The sequence below is a fragment of the Triticum dicoccoides genome, chromosome 6B (genome assembly GCF_002162155.2).
Source record: "Triticum dicoccoides isolate Atlit2015 ecotype Zavitan chromosome 6B, WEW_v2.0, whole genome shotgun sequence".
In the NCBI taxonomy this organism is placed as follows: Eukaryota; Viridiplantae; Streptophyta; class Magnoliopsida; order Poales; family Poaceae; genus Triticum; species Triticum dicoccoides.
In genome coordinates, this window is record NC_041391.1 from 415,882,268 (window position 1) to 415,903,546 (window position 21,279).

At 47.1% G+C, this 21,279-nt stretch overlaps 1 non-coding gene across 1 annotated transcript; it reads right to left on the reverse strand.

Annotated features, from left to right (window-relative positions):
- Window positions 1-20,397: 20,397 nt before the first annotated feature.
- Window positions 20,398-20,619, reverse strand: LOC119327177. The gene has a single exon (XR_005158448.1). It is a non-coding gene; the product is annotated as a small nucleolar RNA U3 (small nucleolar RNA).
- Window positions 20,620-21,279: the final 660 nt, after the last annotated feature.

A 21,279-nucleotide genomic window follows, 5' to 3' on the forward strand; every position in this document is an offset into this window, starting at 1 on the left:
TCGGAGCCGACTGCGCCGATCGAGGATGGGTGGCTGGACACCGCCTCGGGGGCTGCAATCTGTACGGCGATTGAGCCATACACCAACCCTGTCTTTTGCGAAGCTCGTGACTCCAAGGCTCCGGACTCCTCTCCGGACTTCGAACCTTCCGCGCCCCTGCCAATCGAATCCGATTGGGCACCGATCATGGAGTTCACCGCCACGGACATCTTTTGGCACTCGCCCTTTGGCGACATCCTGAATTCACTAAAGTCTCTCTCTTTATCAGGAGAGCCCTAGCCGGACTATGGTTAGGAAGGTTGGGATGCGGATGACGAAGAAATTCAAAGCCCACCCACCACCCACTTCGTAGCCACTGTCGATGATTTAACCGACATGCTCGACTTTGACTCCGAAGACATCGACGGTATGGACGATGATGCAGGAGACGACCAAGAACTAGCGCCTACAGGGCACTGGAAGGCCACCTTGTCATACGACATATACATGGTGGACATCCCAAAAGATGGGAATGGCGATGGAACAACGGAGGACGACCCCTCCAAGAAACAGCCTAAGCGCCGGCGTCAGCGGCGCCGCTCTAAATCCCTCCACAGCAAAAATGGTGATTCCGGCACGGGAGATAATAACACCCCGGACAGTGCCAAAGACAACCCCCTCTAGCAAGATTCAGCGCAGGAGGATGGAGAAGCCAGCCCTCATGAGAGAGCGGCAGGCAGAGAGGTAGAGGACAATAATTGCATGCCTCCCTCCGAAGACGAGGCAAGCCTCAACGACGACGAATTTGTCGTGCCTGAGGATCCCGTCGAACAGGAGCGTTTCAAACGCAGGCTTATGGCCACGGCAAGCGGCCTAAAGAAAAAGCAGCAATAGCTTAGAGCTGACCAAGACTTGCTAGCTGACAGATGGACCGAAGTCCTTGCGGCCAAAGAGTATGAACTCGAACGCCCCTCCAAGAGCTACCCAAAACGCAGGCTGCTACCCCGATTAGAGGAGGAAGCACCCAAACCTACATCACCAGCGCATGATGCGGCCGATCGGCCACCTCGTGGCCGCGACAGAGAGGCCTCTCGGCCCTCCACTCAAGCCGCACCCCGGCGTCGCTCAAAAAGTACCAAGGAACGGGGAAATGCGCCAGACCTGCAAGATATATTGGAGGACAAGGCAAGGCAAACAAGATCGATCTACGGATCGCGTGGGCGCCTCACTACACGCGACGATAACCGTCATGCCGGATACAGCAAATCCGGCCGAGCCGAACACAGCAGACAAAGCACATTTGAGCTACGTCGTGATATAGCCCAGTACAGAGGCGCCACACACCCACTATGCTTCACAGATGAAGTAATGGATCATCAAATCCCCGAGGGTTTCAAACCCGTAAACATCGAATCGTACGATGGCACAATAGATCCTGCGGTATGGATCGAGGACTACCTCCTTCATATCCACATGGCCCGCGGTGATGATCTACATGCCATCAAATACCTCCCACTCAAGCTTAAAGGACCAGCTCGGCATTGGCTTAACAGCTTGCCAGCAGAGTTAATTGGTTGTTGGGAAGACCTGGAAGCCGCATTCCTTGACAATTTCCAGGGCACCTATATGCGACCACCAGACGCCGATGACCTAAGCCACATAATTCAGCGGCCAGAGGAATCGGCCAGACAATTCTGGACACGGTTCCTAACCAAGAAAAATCAAATCATCGACTGTCCGGATGCAAAGGCCCTTGCAACCTTCAAACATAACATCCGCGACGAGTGGCTTGCCCGGCACCTACGATAGGAAAATCTGAAATCCATGGTAGCCCTCACAACACTCATGACCCGCTTTTGCGCGGGAGAGGACAGCTGGCTAGCTCGTAGTAACAACATGACCAAGAGCCCTGGTAATTCGGATACCAAGGACAGCAACGGCAGGTCGCGTCACAACAAGCACAAGCGCCGCATTAACAGCGATAATGCTGAGGATACGGTAGTCAGTGCCGGATTCAGAGGCTCTAAACCCAGTCAGCGGAAAAAGCCATTCAAAAGAAATACTCCGGGGTCGTCCAATTTGGACCGAATACTCGATCGCTCGTGCCAGATACACGGCACCCCCCAAAAAACTAGCCAACCACACCAACAGGGATTGTTGGGTGTTCAAGCAGGCAGGCAAGTTAAATGCCGAAAACAATGACAAGGGGCTGCATAGCGATGATGAGGAGGAGCCCCGGCCGCCGAACAATAGAGGACAGAAGGGCTTCCCCCCACAAGTGCGGACGGTGAACATGATATACGCAACCCACATACCCAAAAGGGAGCGGAAGCATGCACTAAGGGACGTATATGCGATGGAGCCAGTCGCCCCAAAGTTCAATCCGTGGTCCTCTTGCTCGATCACTTTTGATCGAAGGGACCACCCCACTAGCATCCGCCATGGCGTATTCGCCGCATTGGTTCTAGACCCAATCATTGACGAATTTCACCTCACTAGAGTCCTAATGGACGGCGGCAGCAGCCTGGACCTGCTTTATCAGGATACAGTGCGCAAAATGGGCATAGACCCCTCAAGGATTAAACCCACAAAAACGACCTTTAAAGGCGTCATACCAGGTGTAGAGGCCAACTGTACAGGCTCAGTTACACTTGAAGTGGTCTTCGGATCCCCGGATAACTTTCGAAGTGAGGAATTAATCTTCGACATAGTCCCGTTCCGCAGTGGCTATCACGCACTGCTCAGACGAACCACATTTGCAAAGTTCAATGCGGTGCCGCACTACGCATACCTCAAGCTCAAGATGCCAGGCCCTCGAGGAGTCATTACGGTCAATGGAAACACCGAACGCTCTCTCCGAACGGAGGAGCATACGGCGGCCCTAGCGGCGGAAGTAAAAAGCAGCCTCTCAAGGCAATTCTCGAGTCCGGCTATTCAATGTCCGGACACCGTCAAGCGCGCCCGGAGTAACCTATAACAAGACCGCCTGGCACGTTCCGAGCACGCGTAGCAATGCGGCCCCAACCCCAGCCCTCGCGAAATTGTGAAACCAGTACTACGCGTACATAATTACATTCTAGAAATACAATGGGCATAGGGGGAGGGGCACGACCACGGCAGGCCCAGAATGCGGCTCAACCGCACCAGGGGCTCCCGATTGTGTCATTCTTTTTTTTTCTTACTTTCAGGACTCCGTTCTCAAGAAGCCCTGTCCGGCAGTAGAATCGCCGAACACACGATGCAACAGCCAGGGAAGCAGAAAGCTACGTCGAGTGTCCAGGTGCTCTCTATAACGAGCAGTATACTTGTTTCACATATCATCCCGCAGCTCGCCCCTGGAGGGGGACATGTCAAATAGTCCCGTCCATTGCTTATCGCACTATTTGTATCGTTCTGCTTTTACCGCGGCCTTTTTGAATAAACAATGCATAGCTTCTGCCTATTATTGCATTCCTTTTTTATCTATATATGTTCACTTATGACATGTTGCATCCGTACACTTTGGTACGGCCAAATACACCAGGGGCTTAAGTACCCCAAAATATGGTGTGATAAGTCCGAACACTTTCACAAGTGTGGCACCCCGAACTTATAGCATTATATGCATCAGCTCCGAATCATGTCTTGGGTCAATAGTTGGGTTTGCCCGGCTCCCATGTTTTGGTACCTTACGTTCCGTTATATCAGCTAAGGTAGCACTGGGAGAACCACTGCGATTGTGCCCCGGTTGAGCTGGGTAAGCACCTCAGTGGAGAAAGCTAAAACTGACCGTCATGATATGGCGAGAGCCGGTCGCTGTTCGAGAGGTTTTCGAGTCCCTAAAGACTTATGCCGCTTAGAGCGAGGAGTCGGCTTTGTTCGGCCCAGGCGTGGATAGCGCCCCGAACTCGGTCTTCCGAATACTAGGGGCTTCGCCGAAATTTAAAATTATAGAATTCTATGGCTAAGTGAGAGTGTTCAAGCATTATAGTCCAGTTGCCTTGTTCGTTGCGTTGAGCGCCTCCCTCGAAGGACCCAAGAATGGGAAAAAGAGCGCTCAAGTTTATCCCGAACACCCCAGCACTCGTGGCATGGGGGTCAAAGCCGATGACTCGCCATATCTCAAATTTAATAAACGACGCACAGAAGGTAATATTTTAAATTCACAAGCGTTGCTTAGCGCATATGAACCAGTTTTCAGCATACAGGATAACAAATGCGAGTTTACTCAAAAATTACATCTTTGGAGCATTCACCCGCTATAAGGCGGGCACCCTTCAGGACGCCCTCATAATACATCTCGGGCTTGCGATACTCCCTGCCCGGCGGTGGTCTGTCCGTCACAAGCTTCTCAGCGTCCATCTTGCCCCGGTGCACTTTAGCGCGGGCAAGGGCCCTACGGGCACCTTCGATGCAGACAGAGCGCTTGACGACTTCAATCCATGGACAGGCATCCACCAGCCGCCTCACCAGCCTGAAGTAGCTCCCAGGCATGGCTTCCTTAGGCCACAGCCGAACTATGAGGCCCTTCATGGCCTGTTCGGCCACCTTATGGAGCTCGACCAGCTGCTTCAGCTGGTCGCTCAAGGGCACCGGATGTCCGGCCTCAGCATACTTAGACCAGAACACCTTCTCCGTTGAGCTCCCCTCCTCAACTCGGTAGAACGCGGCAGCATCGGACATACTGCGGGGCAGATCTGCGAATGCTCCTGGAGAGCTCCGGATTCGGGTAAGTAACAGATAATTCACTTTCACGTGCCTGCTTGGCATAAAGAATGTCGTACTCGCCGCTATCTTCTTCATCGCTTCAATTTCCTGGAGGGATTTTTGGGCTTCGGCCTTAGCGGCTTTGGCGCCCTCAAGGGCCGAGGCGAGCTCGGACTCTCGAGTCTTTGAGTCACGCTCCAAACTCTCGTGTTTTTCCACGAGAGCCTGGAGCTCTTGCCGCACCTCCGCCACCCGCGCCTCTTGCTTCTCTCGCTCGGTGCGCTCCGCGGCCGCATTGCTTTCGGCCTTGGACACCGCTTCCTTCAGGGTCGCCACCTCGTTTGTGGCCCCTGCAATACTCACGTTATTCCTGTCATTTTTTGCAACCACATCTTTTATATACTTCCATAAGGTATTACTTACCTTCCTTGTCCTCGAGCTGCTTTTTGGCAAGGCCGAGCTCGTTCTCGGACCGCTCGAGGCTCTACTTCAATGCATTGACCTCCGCAGTTAGTACGGCAGAGGTCAGCAGCGCAGCCTGCATTCCCCATATTGACATACTTATGTTAGACTCATGCATACATCTTTTTAGATCCTTAGTTCGGCTTTTCTTTCCTAACACCAAACTAAGCATCAGGGGCTACTGTCTATGCGGTAATATTTTTACATATCTTAAATACATACCTCAAACCCTGTTAAAAGGCTGGCACAGGCTTCAGTCAGCCCGCTCTTGGTGGACTAAACTTTCTGGATCACCACACTCATAACAGTGCAGTGCTCCTCATCGATGGAGGCGCCGTTAAGCGCCTCCAGCAAATTATCTGGTGCCTCCGGTTGGACGGAGGTCACCGGTGTCGCAGTCTTTCCCTTCTTATGAAGGGGCCGCCTGCCGGACTCCGGAACCACTGAAGGTTCCGGTGCGGAGTCCGGCCCAGGGCCGGACTTAGAGCCCTTTGGGGTTTTGTCCCCCTTGCTCCTGGAGTCCGAGAGGTTGCCTTGCGGCGCCTCCTGACTACCTCCTCCTGGCTGGGCCCCTTTTGGGACCCCACCTCGGCATCATCCGCATCGCGAGGAGAGGAGGCAGCCGGAAGTGAGGTGCTATTCACGTCCGACGAATCCACGGAGCCGCTCGTTGAAGCGCCGAGCCTGTCCTTGGGCGGGCTGCAGGGTTATATTCGGCGTTAGGAGATTTTGTACGACAAACGAAACGCCATGAGTTATTCTGGTATCCGGACACTTACGATGTCGCCAGGGGCTTAGCCCTCGGTGCCCACTCCTCTTTGCCGTCATCAGCGTTGGTGGAGTAGTCCGGAGGAAGGGTCCTTCCCTTCTTGGACCCTCCGGCCTCCCCAGTTGGGGCGGCCTTCCTTTTCTTCTCTCCCCCCGCTAGGGGAGAGGCCTCTTTTTCCTCCTCCTCGTCTTCGCGGGAGGAGTCCGCCTCAGAGTCATCGGACGATGAGTCTGACAACGCCTGGTGCCGGGAGCTCCTTCGAGTTCTCATGGCCTTCTTCTTGGCCTTCTTCTCCGGCACCACGTGAGGTGCCGGAACCAGCAGCCCCATCAATCGGGCGTCCGCTGGGTCTTCTGGCAAGGGAGCCGGACAGTCAACCTGCCTGGACGTCTTCTGCCAATCCTGTCAAAGGCAAGGGAGTTTAGATCCCGCATAGAGTCAAACTATGGAAAACAAGAGTCCCGTAAAGGGTAAAGTAGCTTACCTCACTGGCTTCACGCTGTGAGCTGAATCCGCGATCTTCGGTAGCGGATGCGGGAGCCTCGGCGCCCTTGAACAGCACCTTCCAGGCATCTTCGTACATAGTGTCGAAGAGCCTGCTTAAGGTTTGGTGTTGTGCCGGATCAAACTCCCACAAGCTGAAGGCCTGTTGTTGGCACGGGAGGATCCGACGGATGAGCATGACCTGGACTACGTTGACAAGCTTGAGCTTCTTGTTCACCAGGTTTTGGACGCAGGTTTGGAGTCCGGTCAGCTCTTCCGAATTACCCCATGTCAGGCCCATCTCTTTCCAAGAGGTGAGCCGTGTAGGGAAGCCAGATCGGAATTCGGGGGCTGCTGCCCATTCAGGGTCACGCGGCTCGGTGATGTAGAACCACCCCAATTTCCACCCCTTTATGGTCTCCACGAAGGAGCCCTCGAGCCATAGGATGTTGGCCATCTTGCCCACCATGGCACCTCCGCACTCCGCCTGGCGGTCGCCCACTACCTTCGACTTGACATTGAAGGTCTTCAGCCATAAGCCGAAGTGGGGCTGGATGCAGAGGAAGGCCTCGCACACGAGGATGAATGCCGAGATGTTGAGGATGAAATTTGGGGCCAGATCATGGAAATCCAGGCCGTAGTAGAACATGAGCCCCCAGACAAATGGGTGAAGTGGAAAACCTAGTCCGCAGAGGAAGTGGGTGAGGAACACCACCCTCTCATCGGGCCTGGGGGTGGGGATAAGCTGTCCCTTGTCGGGGAGCCGATGCGCGATGTCGCTGGACAAGTATCCAGCCTTCCACAGCTTTTTGATGTGCCCCTCCGTGATGGAGGAGACCAACCACTTGCCTCCCGCTCCAGACATGGCTGGGGAAGGTTGAGGCGAGATGTGCGGACTTGGGCGCTAGAGCTCGAGTGCGCGGAAATGGATGAGCAAAAGAGGAAGAAGGCGTGTGTGAAAAAGTGGATCCTTATCCCCTTATATGGACGGACGAAGCTATGCGTCCCCACCAGCCTAGTAAAACTCGCTTATCTCCCAAGCGTCGTAATCAATGGCGCGGTTGGGTTATCCACGCCCGTATTTATGAGAATCCCGGAATAAGGGGACACGATCTCTGCTTTGATAAGACGTGCCAAGGAAACCGCCTCGCTAAACGCACTGAGGTGGGACAGTAAAAACGATTCGAATAAACGCTTGGTCGTGGTGTGATGTCACGCCACGGAATACGTCAGCAGATTGAGTTTGTGTAAATATTATTCTCTCTACGGTGGTATGTGGAACTTATTTTGCAGAGCCGGACACTATCCTTGTGTTCAAAATCTTCTATGAAGTATTCGGAGGAGGAACCCGCCTTGCAATGCCGAAGACAATCTGCGCGCCAGACTCGTCGTCATTGAAGCCTGGTTCAGGGACTACTGAGGGAGTCCTGGATTAGGGGGTGTCCGGATGGCCGGACTATAGCCTTTGGCCGGACTCCTGGACTATGAAGATACAAGATTGAAGACTTCGTCCCATGTCCGGATGGGACTTTCCTTGGCGTGGAAGGCAAGCTTGGCGATACGGATATGTAGATCTCCTACCATTGTAACCGACTCTGTGTAACCCTAACCCTCTTCGTTTCCTATATAAACCGGAGGGTTTTAGTCCGTAGGACGAACAACAATCATACCATAGGCTAGCTTCTAGGGTTTAGCCTCTCTGATCTCGTGGTAGATCTACTCTTGTACTACCCATATCATCAATATTAACCAAGCAGGAGTAGGGTTTTACCTCCATCGAGAGGGATCGAACCTGGGTAAAAACATCATGTCCCTTGTCTCCTGTTACCATCCGCCTAGACGCATAGTTCGGGACCCCCTACCCGAGATCCGCCGGTTTTGACACCGACAGTAATCATCACACTTCTATTGATTACAACATAAGAATTACAACTCGAAACTAGAACAAGATATGACTCTATATGAATGCCTCTGGTGGTGTACCGGGATGGTGCAATGAATCAAGAGTGACATGTATGAAAAATAATGCATGGTGGCTTTGCCACAAATACGATGTCAACTACATGATCATGCAATGGCAATATGACAAAAGTAAAGTATGTCATGATGATGATGAGCGGAATGGTGGAAAGTTGCATGGCAATATATCTCGGAATGGCTATGGAAATGCCATAATAGGTAGGTATGGTGGCTGTTTTGAGGAAGATATAGGGAGGTTTATGTGTGATAGAGCGTATCGTATCACGGGGTTTGGATGCACCGGCGAAGTTTGCACCAACTCTCAAGGTGAGAAAGGGCAATGCACGGTACCGAAGAGGCTAGCAAAGGCGGAAAGGTAAAAGTGCGTATAATCCATGGACTCAACATTAGTCAAAAAGAACTCATATACTTATTGCAAAAATTTAGAAGTCATCAAAAACTAAGTACTATGCGCATGCTCCTAGGGGGATAGATTGGTAGGAAAAGACCATCGCTCGTCCCCGACCGCCACTCATAAGGATGCACAAGCCGGGTACACTTCATGTTTCAAATTTGTTACACAACTTTAACCATGCGTGCATGCTATGGGACTTGCTAACTTCAGCACAAGCATTCTTTAAATTCATAATCACCCAACTAGCATGACTTTAATATCACTACCTCCATATCTCAAAACAATTATCAAGTATCAAATTGATCATAGCATCCAATTCACTTCCTATGATAGTTTTTATTATACCCAACTTGGATGCCTACCATCCTAGGACCAACTTTATGACCATAGCAAATACCATGCTGTTCTAAAAGACTCTCAAAATAATATAAGTGAAGCACTAGAGCAAAAAATATCAAGCTCAAAAGATATAAGTGAAGCACATAGAGTATTCTAGCAAATTCTAATCAAATAGGCTTCTCCCAAAAGGTGTGTACAGCAAGGATGATTGTGGTAAACTAAAAGGCAAAGACTAATATAATACACGACGCTCCAAGCAAAACACATATCATGTGGCGAATAAAAATATAGCTCCAAGTAAAGTTACCAATGAACGAAGACGAAAGAGGGGATGCCTTCCCGGGGCATCCCCAAGCTTAGGCTTTTGGCTATTCTTGAATATCTTGGGGTGCCTTGGACATCCCCAAGCTTAGGCTCTTGCCACTCCTTATTCCATAGTCCATAAAAGCTTTACCCAAAACTTGAAAACTTCACAACACAAAACTCAACAGGAAATCTTATAAGCTCCGTTAGTGAAAGAAAACAAAACCACCACATAAGATACTGCAATGAACTCATTCTTTATTTATTTTGGTGTTAAACCTACTGTATTCCAACTTCTTTACGGTTTATAAATTAATTTACTAGCCATAGATGCATTGAAATAAGCAAACAACACACGAAAAACAGAATCTGTCAAAAATAGGACAGTCTGTAGCAATCTATAAATAACGCAAACTTATGGAACTCTAAAAATCCTGGAAAAATAGGAAGTCCTGGACAATTTGTTTATTGAACAGCAGAAAAAAGAATCAACGCAAAAGCACGTTCCTGTGATTTAACAAAATTATATTCATGCGCGCAAAGTTTCTGTTTTTCAGCAGAATCAAATCAACTATCATCGTAGGTTATCCTATAGGTTCTACTTGGCACAAACACTAATTAAAAGATAAAAACACATCTAACCAGAAGGTAGATGCAAGATTTATTACTAAACAGGAGCAAAAACAAAAAATATAAAGAAAATTGGGTTGCCTCCCAACTAGCGCTATCGTTTAACGCCCCTATCTAGGCATAAAAGCAAAAATAGATCTAACGAGTGCCATCTTTGGCACTAAATTCATAAGTAGCACGCATGATAGATTCATAAGGTAATTTGACTTTCTTTCTTGGAAGTGCTCCATGCCTTTCTTTAATGGAAATTGGAATCTAATATTCCCTTCCTTCATATCAATAATCGCACCAATCGTTCTAAGGAAAGGTCTACCAAGAATAATAGGGCAAGAAAGATTGCAATCTATATCAAGAACAATAAAATCTATGGGCACCAAATTTCTATTTGCAACAATAAGAACATCATTGATCCTTCCCATTGGCTTTTTAATGGTGGAATCCGCAAAATGCAAATTTAAAGAGCAATCATCAAGATCATGGAAACCTAGAATATCACATAAAGTTTTCGGAATCATGGAAACACTAGCAACCAAATCACACAAAGCAAAACACTCATAATCTTTAATTCTAATCTTTATAGTAGGTTCCCACTCATCATTAAGTTTTCTAGGTATAGAAACTTCCAAATTAAGTTTTTCATCATAAGATTGAATCAAGGCATCAACGATGCGCGGCTCTATGAAGGAAATATGCCCTAGAGGCAATAATAAAGTTATTATTTATTTCCTTATTTCATGATAAATGTTTATTATTCATGCTAGAATTGTATTAACAGGAAACATAATACATGTGTGAATATATAGACAAACATAGTGTCACTAGTACGCCTCTACTTGACTATCTCGTTAATCAAAGATGGTTAAGTTTCCTAACCATAGACATGAGTTGTCATTTGATTAACGGGATCACATCATTAGGAGAATGATGTGATTGACTTGACCCATTCCGTTAGCTTAGCACTTGATCGTTTAGTATGTTGCTATTGCTTTCATCATGACTTATACATGTTCCTATAACTATGAGATTATGCAACTTCCGTTTATCGGAGGAACACTTTGTGTGCTACCAAACGTCACAATGTAACTGGGTGATTATAAAGGTGCTCTACACGTGTCTCCAAAGGTACTTGTTGGGTTGGCATATTTCGAGATTAGATTTGTCACTCCGATTGTCGGAGAGGTATCTCTGGGCCCACTCGGTAATGCACGTCACTATAAGCCTTGCAAGCATTGTAACTAATGAGTTAGTTGCAGGATGATGTATTATGGAACGATTAAAGAGACTTGCCGGTAACGAGATTGAACTAGGTATTGAGATACCGACGATCGAATCTCGAGCAAGTAACATACCGATGACAAAGGGAACAACGTATGTTGTTATGCGGTTTGACCAATAAAGATCTTCGTAGAATATGTGGGAGCCAATATGAGCATCCAGGTTCCGCTATTGGTTATTGACCGGAGACGTGTCTCGGTCATGTCTACATAGTTCTCGAACCCGTAGGGTCCGCACGCTTAAAGTTCGATTACGATTATATTATGAGTTTTTGTGTTTTGATGTACCGAAGGTAGTTTGGAGTCCCGGATGAGATCAGGGACATGATAAGGAGTCTCAAAATGGTCGAGACATAAAGATCGATATATTGGACGACTATATTCGGACTTCGGAAAGGTTCCGAGTGATTCGGGTATTTTTCGGAGTACCGGAGAGTTACGGGAATTCGCCGGGGAGTATATGGGCCTTATTGGGCTTTATGGGAAAGAGAGAGGGGAGGTTGTGCGCCCCCCCCCCATGGCTTAGTCCGAATTGGACTAAGGAGAGGGGCGGCACCCCCTCCTTCCTTCTCTTCTCTTTTCCCTTTCCTTCTCTACTACTCCTACTACTTGGAAGGGCTCCTGGTTCTACTAGGAAAGGGGGATCCTACTCCCGGTGGGAGTAGGACTCCCCTAGGGCGCGCCATAGAGAGGGCCGGCCCTCCCCCTCCTCCACTCCTTTATATATGGGGAGAGGGGCGCCCATTGGAGACACAACAATTGATCCTTGAGATCTCTTAACCGTGTGCGGTGCCCCCCTCCACCATAGTTCACCTTGATAATATCACAGTGGTGCTTAGGCGAAGCCCTGCGTCGGTAGAACATCATCATCGTCACCACGCCGTCATGCTGACGGAACTCTCCCTCAAAGCTCGGCTAGATCGGAGTTCGAGGGACGTCATCGAGCTGAACGTGTGCAAGAACTCGGAGGTACCGTGCGTTCGGTACTTGATCGGTCGGATCGTGAAGACGTACGACTACATTAACCGCGTTGTGCTAACGCTTCCGCTTTCGGTCTACAAGGGTACGTGGACACACTCTCCCCTCTCGTTGCTATGCATCACCATGATCTTGCGTGTGCGTAGGAAATTTTTTGAAATTATTATGTTCCCCAACAGTGGCATCCGAGCCAGGTTTTATGCGTAGAAGTTATATGCACGAGTAGAACACAAGTGAGTTGTGGGCGATACAAGTCATACTGCTTACCAGCATGTCATGCTTTGGTTCGGCGGTATTGTTGGATGAAGTGGTCCGGACCGACATTACGCGTACGCTTACGCGAGACTGGTTCTACCGACGTGCTTTGCACACAGGTGGCTGGCGGGTGTCAGTTTCTCCAACTTTAGTTGAACCGAGTGTGGCTACGCCCGGTCCTTGAGAAGGTTAAAACATCACTAACTTGACGAACTATCGTTGTGGTTTTGATGCGTAGGTAAGAATGGTTCTTGCTCAGCCCATAGCAGCCACGTAAAACTTGCAACAACAAAGTGGAGGACGTCTAACTTGTTTTTGCAGGGCATGTTTGATGTGATATGGTCAAGACGGGATGCTATATTTTATTGTATGAGATGATCATGTTTTGTAACCGAGTCATCGGCAACTGGCAGGGGCCATATGGTTGTCACTTTATTGTATGCAATGCAATCGCCTTGTAATTGTTTTACTTTATCACTAAGCGGTAGCGATAGTCATAGAAGCAATAGTTGGCGAGACGACAATGATGCTACGATGGAGATCAAGGTGTCGCGCCGGTGACAATGGTGATCATGACGGTGCTTCGGAGATGGAGATCACAAGCACAAGATGATGATGGCCATATCATATCACTTATATTGATTGCATGTGATGTTTATCTTTTATGCATCTTATCTTGCTTTGATTGACGGTAGCATTATAAGATGATCTCTCAATAAAATTTCAAGATAAAAGTGTTCTCCCTGAGTATGCACCGTTGCCAAAGTTCATCGTGCCCAGACACCATGTGATGATCGGGTGTGATAAGCTCTACGTCCATCTACAACAGGTGCAAGCCAGTTTTGCACACGCAGAATACTCAGGTTAAACTTGACGAGCCTAGAATATGCAGATATGGCCTCGGAACACTGAGACCGAAAGGTCGAGCATGAATCATATAGTAGATATGATCAACATAGTGATGTTCACCATTGAAAACTACTTCATTTCACGTGATGATCGGTTATGGTTTAGTTGATTTGGATCACGTGATCACTTAGATGATTAGAGAGATGTCTATCTAAGTGGGAGTTCTTAAGTAATATGATTAATTGAACTTAAATTTATCATGAACTTAGTCCTGGTAGTATTTTGCAAATTATGTTGTAGATCAATAGCTCGCGTTGTTGCTTTCATATGTTTATTTTGATATGTTCCTAGAGAAAATTGTGATGAAAGATGTTAGTAGCAATGATGCGGATTGGATCCGTGATCTGAGGATTGTCCTCATTGCTGCACAGAAGAATTATGTCCTTGATGCACCGCTAGGTGAAGGACCTATTGCAGGAGCAGATGCAGGCGTTACGAATGTTTGGCTAGCTCAATATGATGACTACTTGATAGTTTACTGCACCATCCTTAACAGCTTAGAATCGGGAATTCAAAGACGTTTTGGACGTCATGGGCCATATGAGATGTTCCAGGAGTTGAAGTTAATATTTCAAGCAAATACCCGAGTTGAGAGATATGAAGTCTCCAACAAGTTCTATAGCTAAAAGATGGAGGAGAATCGCTCAACTAGTGAGCATGTGCTCAGATTGTCTGGGTACTACAATTGCTTGAATCAAGTGGGAGTTAATCTTCCAGATAAGATAGTGATTGACAGAGTTCTCTAGTCACCATCACCAAGTTAGTAGAACTTTGTGATGAACTATAGTATGCAAAGGATGACGAAAATGATTCCTGAGCTCTTCGCGATGTTTAAATCAACGAAGGTAGAAATCAAGAAAGAGCATCAAGTGTTGATGATTGACAAGACCACTAGTTTCAAGAAAAGGGAAAAGGGAAAGAAAGGGAAACTTCAAGTAGAATGGCAAGCATGTTGTCACTCCCGTGAAGAAGCCCAAAGCTGAACCAAAGCCTGAAACTGAGTGCTTCTACTGCAAAGGGAATGGTCACTGGAAGCGGAAATGCCCTGAATATTTGGTGGATAAGAAGGATGGCAAAGTGAATAAGGGTATATTTGATATACAGGTTATTGATGTGTGCCTTACTAGTGTTTATAGTAGCCCCTGAGTATTTGATACTTGTTCGGTTACTAAGATTAGTAACTCGGAACAGGAGTTACATAATAAACAGAGACTAGTTGAGGGGAAGTGACGGTGAGTGTTGGAAGTAGTTCCAAGATTGATATGATCATCATCACACACTCCCTATACTTTCGGGATTAGTGTTAAACCTAAATAAATGTTATTTGGCATTTGCGTTGAGCATGAATATGATTTGATCATGTTTATTGCAATAGGTTATTCATTTAAAGTCAGAGAATAATTGTTGTTCTGTTTACATGAATAAAACCTTCAATTGTCATACACCCAATGAAAATAGTTTGTTGGATCTCGATCGTAGTGATACACATATTCATAATATTGATGCCAAAAGATGCAAAGTTAATAATGATAGTGCAACTTATTTGTGGCACTGCCGTTTGGGACATATCGGTGTAAAGCGCATGAAGAAACTCCATAAAGATGGATTTTCGGATTCACTTGGTTATGAATCATTTGATGCTTGCGAACCGTGCCTTTTGGGCAAGATGACTAAAACTCCGTTCTCCAGAACAATGGTCAGAACAATGCAACGAGCTACTGACTTGTTGGAAATAATACATACTGATGTATGCAGACCAATGAGTATTAAGGCTCGTGGCGGGTATCGTTATTTTCTGACCTTCACAGATGATTTGAGCAGATATGGGTATATCTACTTGATGAAACATAAGTATGAAACAGTTGAAAGGTTCAAAGAATTTCAGAGTGAAGTAGAAAATCATCGTAACAAGAAAATTAAGTTTCTATGATCTGATCGTGGAGATGAATATTTGAGTTACGAGTTTGGCCTTCAGTTAAAATAATGTGGAATAGTTTCACAAACTCATGCCACCTGGAACACCACAGCGTAATGGTGTGTCTGAACGTCATAACCATACTTTATTTGATATGGTGTGATCAATGATGTCTCTTACTGATTTACCAATATCATTTTGGGGTTATGCATTAGAGATAGCTGCATTCACGTTAAAATAGGGCACCATATACATCCGTTGAGACGACACCGTATGGACTATGGTTTAGCAATAAACCTAAGATGTCGTTTCTTAAAGTTTGGGTTTGCGATGCTTATGTGAAAAAGTTTCATCCTGATAAGCTCAAGCCCAAATCGGAGAAATGTGTCTTCATAGGATACCCAAAGGAGACAGTTGGGTACACCTTCTATCATAGATCCGAAGGCAAGACATTCATTGCTAAGAATGGATCCTTTCTAGAGAAGGAGTTTCTCTCGAAAGAAGTGAGTGGGAGGAAAGTAAAAACTTGATGAGGTAACTGTACCTGCTCCCTTATTGGAAAGTAGTTCATCACAGAAATATGTTCCTGTAACTCCTACACCAATTAGTGGGAAGCTAATGATGATGATCATGTAACTTCAGATCAAGTTACTACCGAACCTCGTAGGTCAACCAGAGTGAGATCCGCACCCGAGAGGTACGGTAATCCTGTTCTGAAAGTCATGTTACTAGACCATGATAAACCTACGAACTATGAGGAAGCGATGATGAGCCCAGATTCTGTGAAATGGCTGGAGGCCATGAAATCTGAGATAGGATCCATGTATGAGAACAAAGTGTGGACTTTGGTGGACTTGCCCGATGATCGGCAAGCCATAGAAAATAAATGGATCTTCAAGAGGAAGACAGACGTTGATAGTAGTGTTACTATCTACAAAGCTCGACTTGTCGCAAAAAGGTTTTCGACAAGTTCAAGGTGTTGACTACAATGAGATTTTCTCAACTGTAGTGATGCTTAAATCTATCCGAATCATGTTAGCAATTGCCACATTTTATGAAATCTGGCAAATGGATGTCGAAACTGCATTCCTTAATGGTTTTCTTAAAGAAGAGTTTTATATGATGCAACCAGAAGGTTTTGTCAATCCTAAATATGCTAACAAAATGTGCAAGCTCCAGCGGTCCATCTATGGACTGGTGCAAGCATCTCGGAGTTGGAATATACGCTTTGATAAGTTGATCAAAGCATATAGTTTTATACGGACTTGCAGAGAATCCTGTATTTACAAAAAAGTGAGTGGGAGCACTATAGCCTTTCTGATAAGTATATGTGAGTGACATATTGTTGATCAGAAATGATGTAGAATTTTTCTGGAAAGCATACAGACGTGTTTGAAAGGAGTTCTTTAAAAGAAAGACCTCAGTAAAGCTACTTACATATTGAGCTTCAAGATCTATTGAGATAGATCAAGACGCTTGATAAGATTTTCAATGAGTACATACCTTGACAAGATTTTGAAGTAGTTCAAAATGGAACAGTCAAAGAAAGAGTTCTTGCCGGTGTTGCAAAGGTATGAAATTGAGTAAGACTCAAATCCCGACCACGACAGAAAATTGAAAGAGAATGAAAGTCATTCCCTATGCCTTAGTCATAGGTTCTATAAAAGTATGCCATGCTATGGACCAGACCTATTGTATACTCTGTCCTGGTTTGGCAAGGAAGTACAATAGTGATCTAGGAGTAGATCACTGGACATTGATCAAAATTATCCTTAGTGGAATAAGGATATGTTTCTCGATTATGGAGGTGACAAGAGGTTCTCGTAAAGGGTTACGTCGATGCAAGATTTGACACTGATCCAGATGACTCTAAGTCTCAATCTGGATACATATTGAAAGTGGGAGCAATTAGCTAGAGTAGCTCCGTACAGAGCATTGTAGACATAAAATATTTTTGCAAAATACATACGGCTCTGAATGTGTCAAACCCGTTGACTAAACTTCTCTCACGAGCAAAACATGATCACACCTTAGTACTCTTTGGGTGTTAATCACATAGCAATGTGAACTAGATTATTGACTCTAGCAAACCCTTTGGGTGTTGGTCACATGACGATGTAAACTATGGGTGTTAATCATATACAGATATGAATATTGGTGTTAAATCACATGGCGATGTGAACTAGATTATTGACTCTAGTGCAAGTGGGAGACTAAAGGAAATACGCCCTAGAGGCAATAATAAAGTTATTATTTATTTCCTTATTTCATGATAAATGTTTATTATTCATGCTAGAATTGTATTAACCGGAAACATAATACATGTGTGAATACATAGACAAACATAGTGTCACTAGTATGCCTCTACTTGACTAGCTCGTTAATCACAGATGGTTAAGTTTCCTAACCATAGACATGAGCTGTCATTTGATTAACGGGGTCACATCATTAGGAGAATGATGTGATTGACTTGACCCATTCCGTTAGCTTAGAACTTGATCGTTTAGTATGTTGCTATTGCTTTCTTCATGACTTATATATGTTCCTATAACTATGAGATTATGCAACTCCCGTTTACCGGAGGAACACTTTGTGTGCTACCAAACGTCACAACGTAACTGGGTGATTATAAAGGTGCTCTACAGGTGTCTCTGAAGGTACTTGTTGGGTTGGCGTATTTCGAGATGAGGATTTGTCACTCCGATTGGCGGAGAGGTATCTCTGGGCCCACTCGGTAATGCACATCACTATAAGCCTTGCAGGCATTGTAACTAATGAGTTAGTTGCAGGATGATGTATTACGAAACGAGTAAAGAGACTTGCCGATAACGAGATTGAACTAGGTATTGAGATACCGATGATCGAATCTCGGGCAAGTAACATACCAATGGCAAAGGGAACAACGTAAGTTCTTATGCGGTTTGACCGATAAAGATCTTCATAGAATATGTGGGAGCCAATATGAGCATCCAGGTTCCGCTATTGGTTATTGACCAGAGACGTGTCTCGGTCTTGTCTACATAGTTCTCGAACCCGTAGGGTCCGCACGCTTAAAGTTCGATGATGGTTATATTATGAGTTTATGTGTTTTGATGTACCGAAGGTAGTTCGGAGTCCCGGATGAGATCGGGGACATGACGAGGAGTCTCTAAATGGTCGAGACGTAAAGATCGATATATTGGACGACTATATTCGGACTTCGGAAAGGTTCCGAGTGATTCGGGTATTTTTCGGAGTACCGAAGAGTTACGGGAATTCGTCGGGGAGTATATGGGCCTTATTGGGCTTTAGGGGAAAGAGAGAGGGAAGGCTGCGCCCCCCCCCCCCAAGGCTTAGTCCGAATTGGACTAAGGGGAGGGGCAGAGCTCCCTCCTTCCTTCTCTTCTCTTTTCCATTTCCTTCTCTACTACTTCTACTACTTGGAAGGGCTCCTAGTTCTACTAGGAAAGGGGGAATCCTACTCCCGGTGGGAGTAGGACTCCCCTAGGGCGCGCCATAGAGAGGGCCGGCCCTCCCCCTCCTCCACTCCTCTATATACGGGGAGAGGGGCACCCCTTGGAGACACAACAATTGATCCTTGAGATCTCTTAGCCGTGTGCGGTGCCCCCCTCCACCATAGTTCACCTCGATAATATCACAGCGGTGCTTAGGCGAAGCCCTACGTCGGTAGAACATTATCATCGTCACCACGCCGTCGTGCTGACAGAACTCTCCCTCAAAGCTGGGCCGGATCGGAGTTCGAGGGACGTCATCGAGCTGAACGTGTGCAAGAACTCGGAGGTACCGTGCGTTCGGTACTTGATCGGTTGGATCGTGAAGACGTACAACTACATCAACCGCGTTGTGCTAATGCTTCCGCTTTCGGTCTACGAGGGTACGTGGACACACTCTCCCCTCTCGTTGCTATGCATCACCATGATCTTGTGTGTGCGTAGGAAAAAATTTTAAATTACTATGTTCCCCAACACTCTGACCTCCCGGCGATTGGGCAGAAACCTGCGGCGCTGGCAGGCGAGAGGGATTTAACGCATCGGGGCTGCTGACAGGCACTTGATCACAACCCAGAGCATGCGCAGGAGATAGAGGGGAGGCGGAGGGTTGAGCATGCGAGCTCGTGTCAACCCACCCGAAATCCTGGGCACGAGAAGCGTGCATGGGGGCGGCCATCGATTGCATGGGATGGGGCCCAAGGACAGAGGGGAGCACGGAGTTGGCCATCCATGCAGCAGAGCGTACGAGCAGACGAGACAAGGATAAAGCGGAAGAGGACATGCCGGAAAGAGACATTCTGACACGGAGCAAACCGGACGTCCAGCATCCCCGGAGCACAATCTCCTTGGCAATGCATGCATGAGCAACTTGGAAGGAAAAACAGCCTCTCTGTCGTGGTCTGACAAGGTAGCCGTTGGCGAAACCACCGAACCTACTGACCAGGAGGGAGGCAAAAAAAATATGGCGAGAGGGAGACGCCGTCGTTGAGCACGACGGCAAGAACGTCGGCGGGGCAGCAACGGCCCGCTACGGCCTCGATGGTGGTGCAACCATACTTGACAAGCATATCATCCTGAAACCGCACTCCATCCATGAAGCGAGCGAAACCAAGCAACTAGGCCTACAACGCAGCAAGCTCAGCGATGCAGACCCTAAGGCGGCGACAGCAAACCCTAAGCGACGACGCAGCCAGCAAGGATGCTAATGGCGAGAGAGCACAACATGCATCAAAGCAACGGGCAGAAAGCACCAAGACCAGAAAGAGGGAGAGGAAGGTCACCAACCTGTGATGAAGCAGAAACCGTGAACGTAGCTAGAGAGAAAAACCCCAGCCGGGCGACGAGGCACACCGTGAGTATTGTGGTCGCCGCAGCCGAAGCAGCCAACGACGAGAAGGTGGACGCCGTGCCCGGGTGGGATGCGGCGTAATGTGGTGGCCGCCGGCACCGGAGCGGTGGCCGGCGGGGTGTGCACTCACCTCCTAGCTAGGCTCCCTCTTCATCCAAGCCTACTTCTCATCGGGCATTTCATGGGTGTCCAAGGATTTGTAAGTCTGCCAGACAACCTCTGAGCCACCCTGCATAGGCAAGAGCCAGGCAGGAACGATCCTCTACATCTGTTGGATTGCCCGCATCAGGGGTATACTGGCCGTTAATCACGCTCTGACCCAGAGGTCAGAATGCATCAACCAGACTGAAGTGCTTGCCTCCTTATTGGTAAAGGATGCAGCGGTACGAGCCTATAGAACAGATCATGTTCAAGTAAGGTAAGCTTTATTCTGACTCCAGAACGTTTAGAACGTTTACAGGTAAAAAGTGTAGCTCCCTAGGTTGGCCCAATCACACATGGCGACCAAACCCGAGTGTTTAAGCATGCTTAGCGAGGTTGTGAGCATCAAAATTCGAGCTCCTGGACTTTTTTTTTTGAAGCTATGTTACAAGAATTAAAACACCTAGTTTTTTTTTTGACAATCTAGTTCGTTATATTATTTGCCCTTCTCGAATCGCCAAAGCTTCAAGAGTAGTTAGTTCCGTGATAAACCTATGATCACTGCTCCCACGAAATTTTCGATGAACCTAAAAGTGATCATTGAAGCTCCCAGGAAATTTCCGCCCTGGTCTCGACATTACCACCGTTGCTGCACCATGGGACCCTTCTTTCGAGACTGTCGCGTTCGTGTTAAATTTCACATAACTGGAGGCAACCAAATTATAGGCCACTAGCATTCTTAAGCAACACCGGAGTTTGCTTATCAATGATCATCCCCGAGGAAAGAATTGACAAAAGAATTAGTTGCAAAGGAACTCTCAAAGATATCTTTATGAATATCTCTTCTTCTTGCGCGCCATATCAACCATAGAGTCACCACCATACGTGTGAATTCTCTGTCATGCATAGGGAAAAGCCAATTCTTTTCTCCATACTAGCCAAG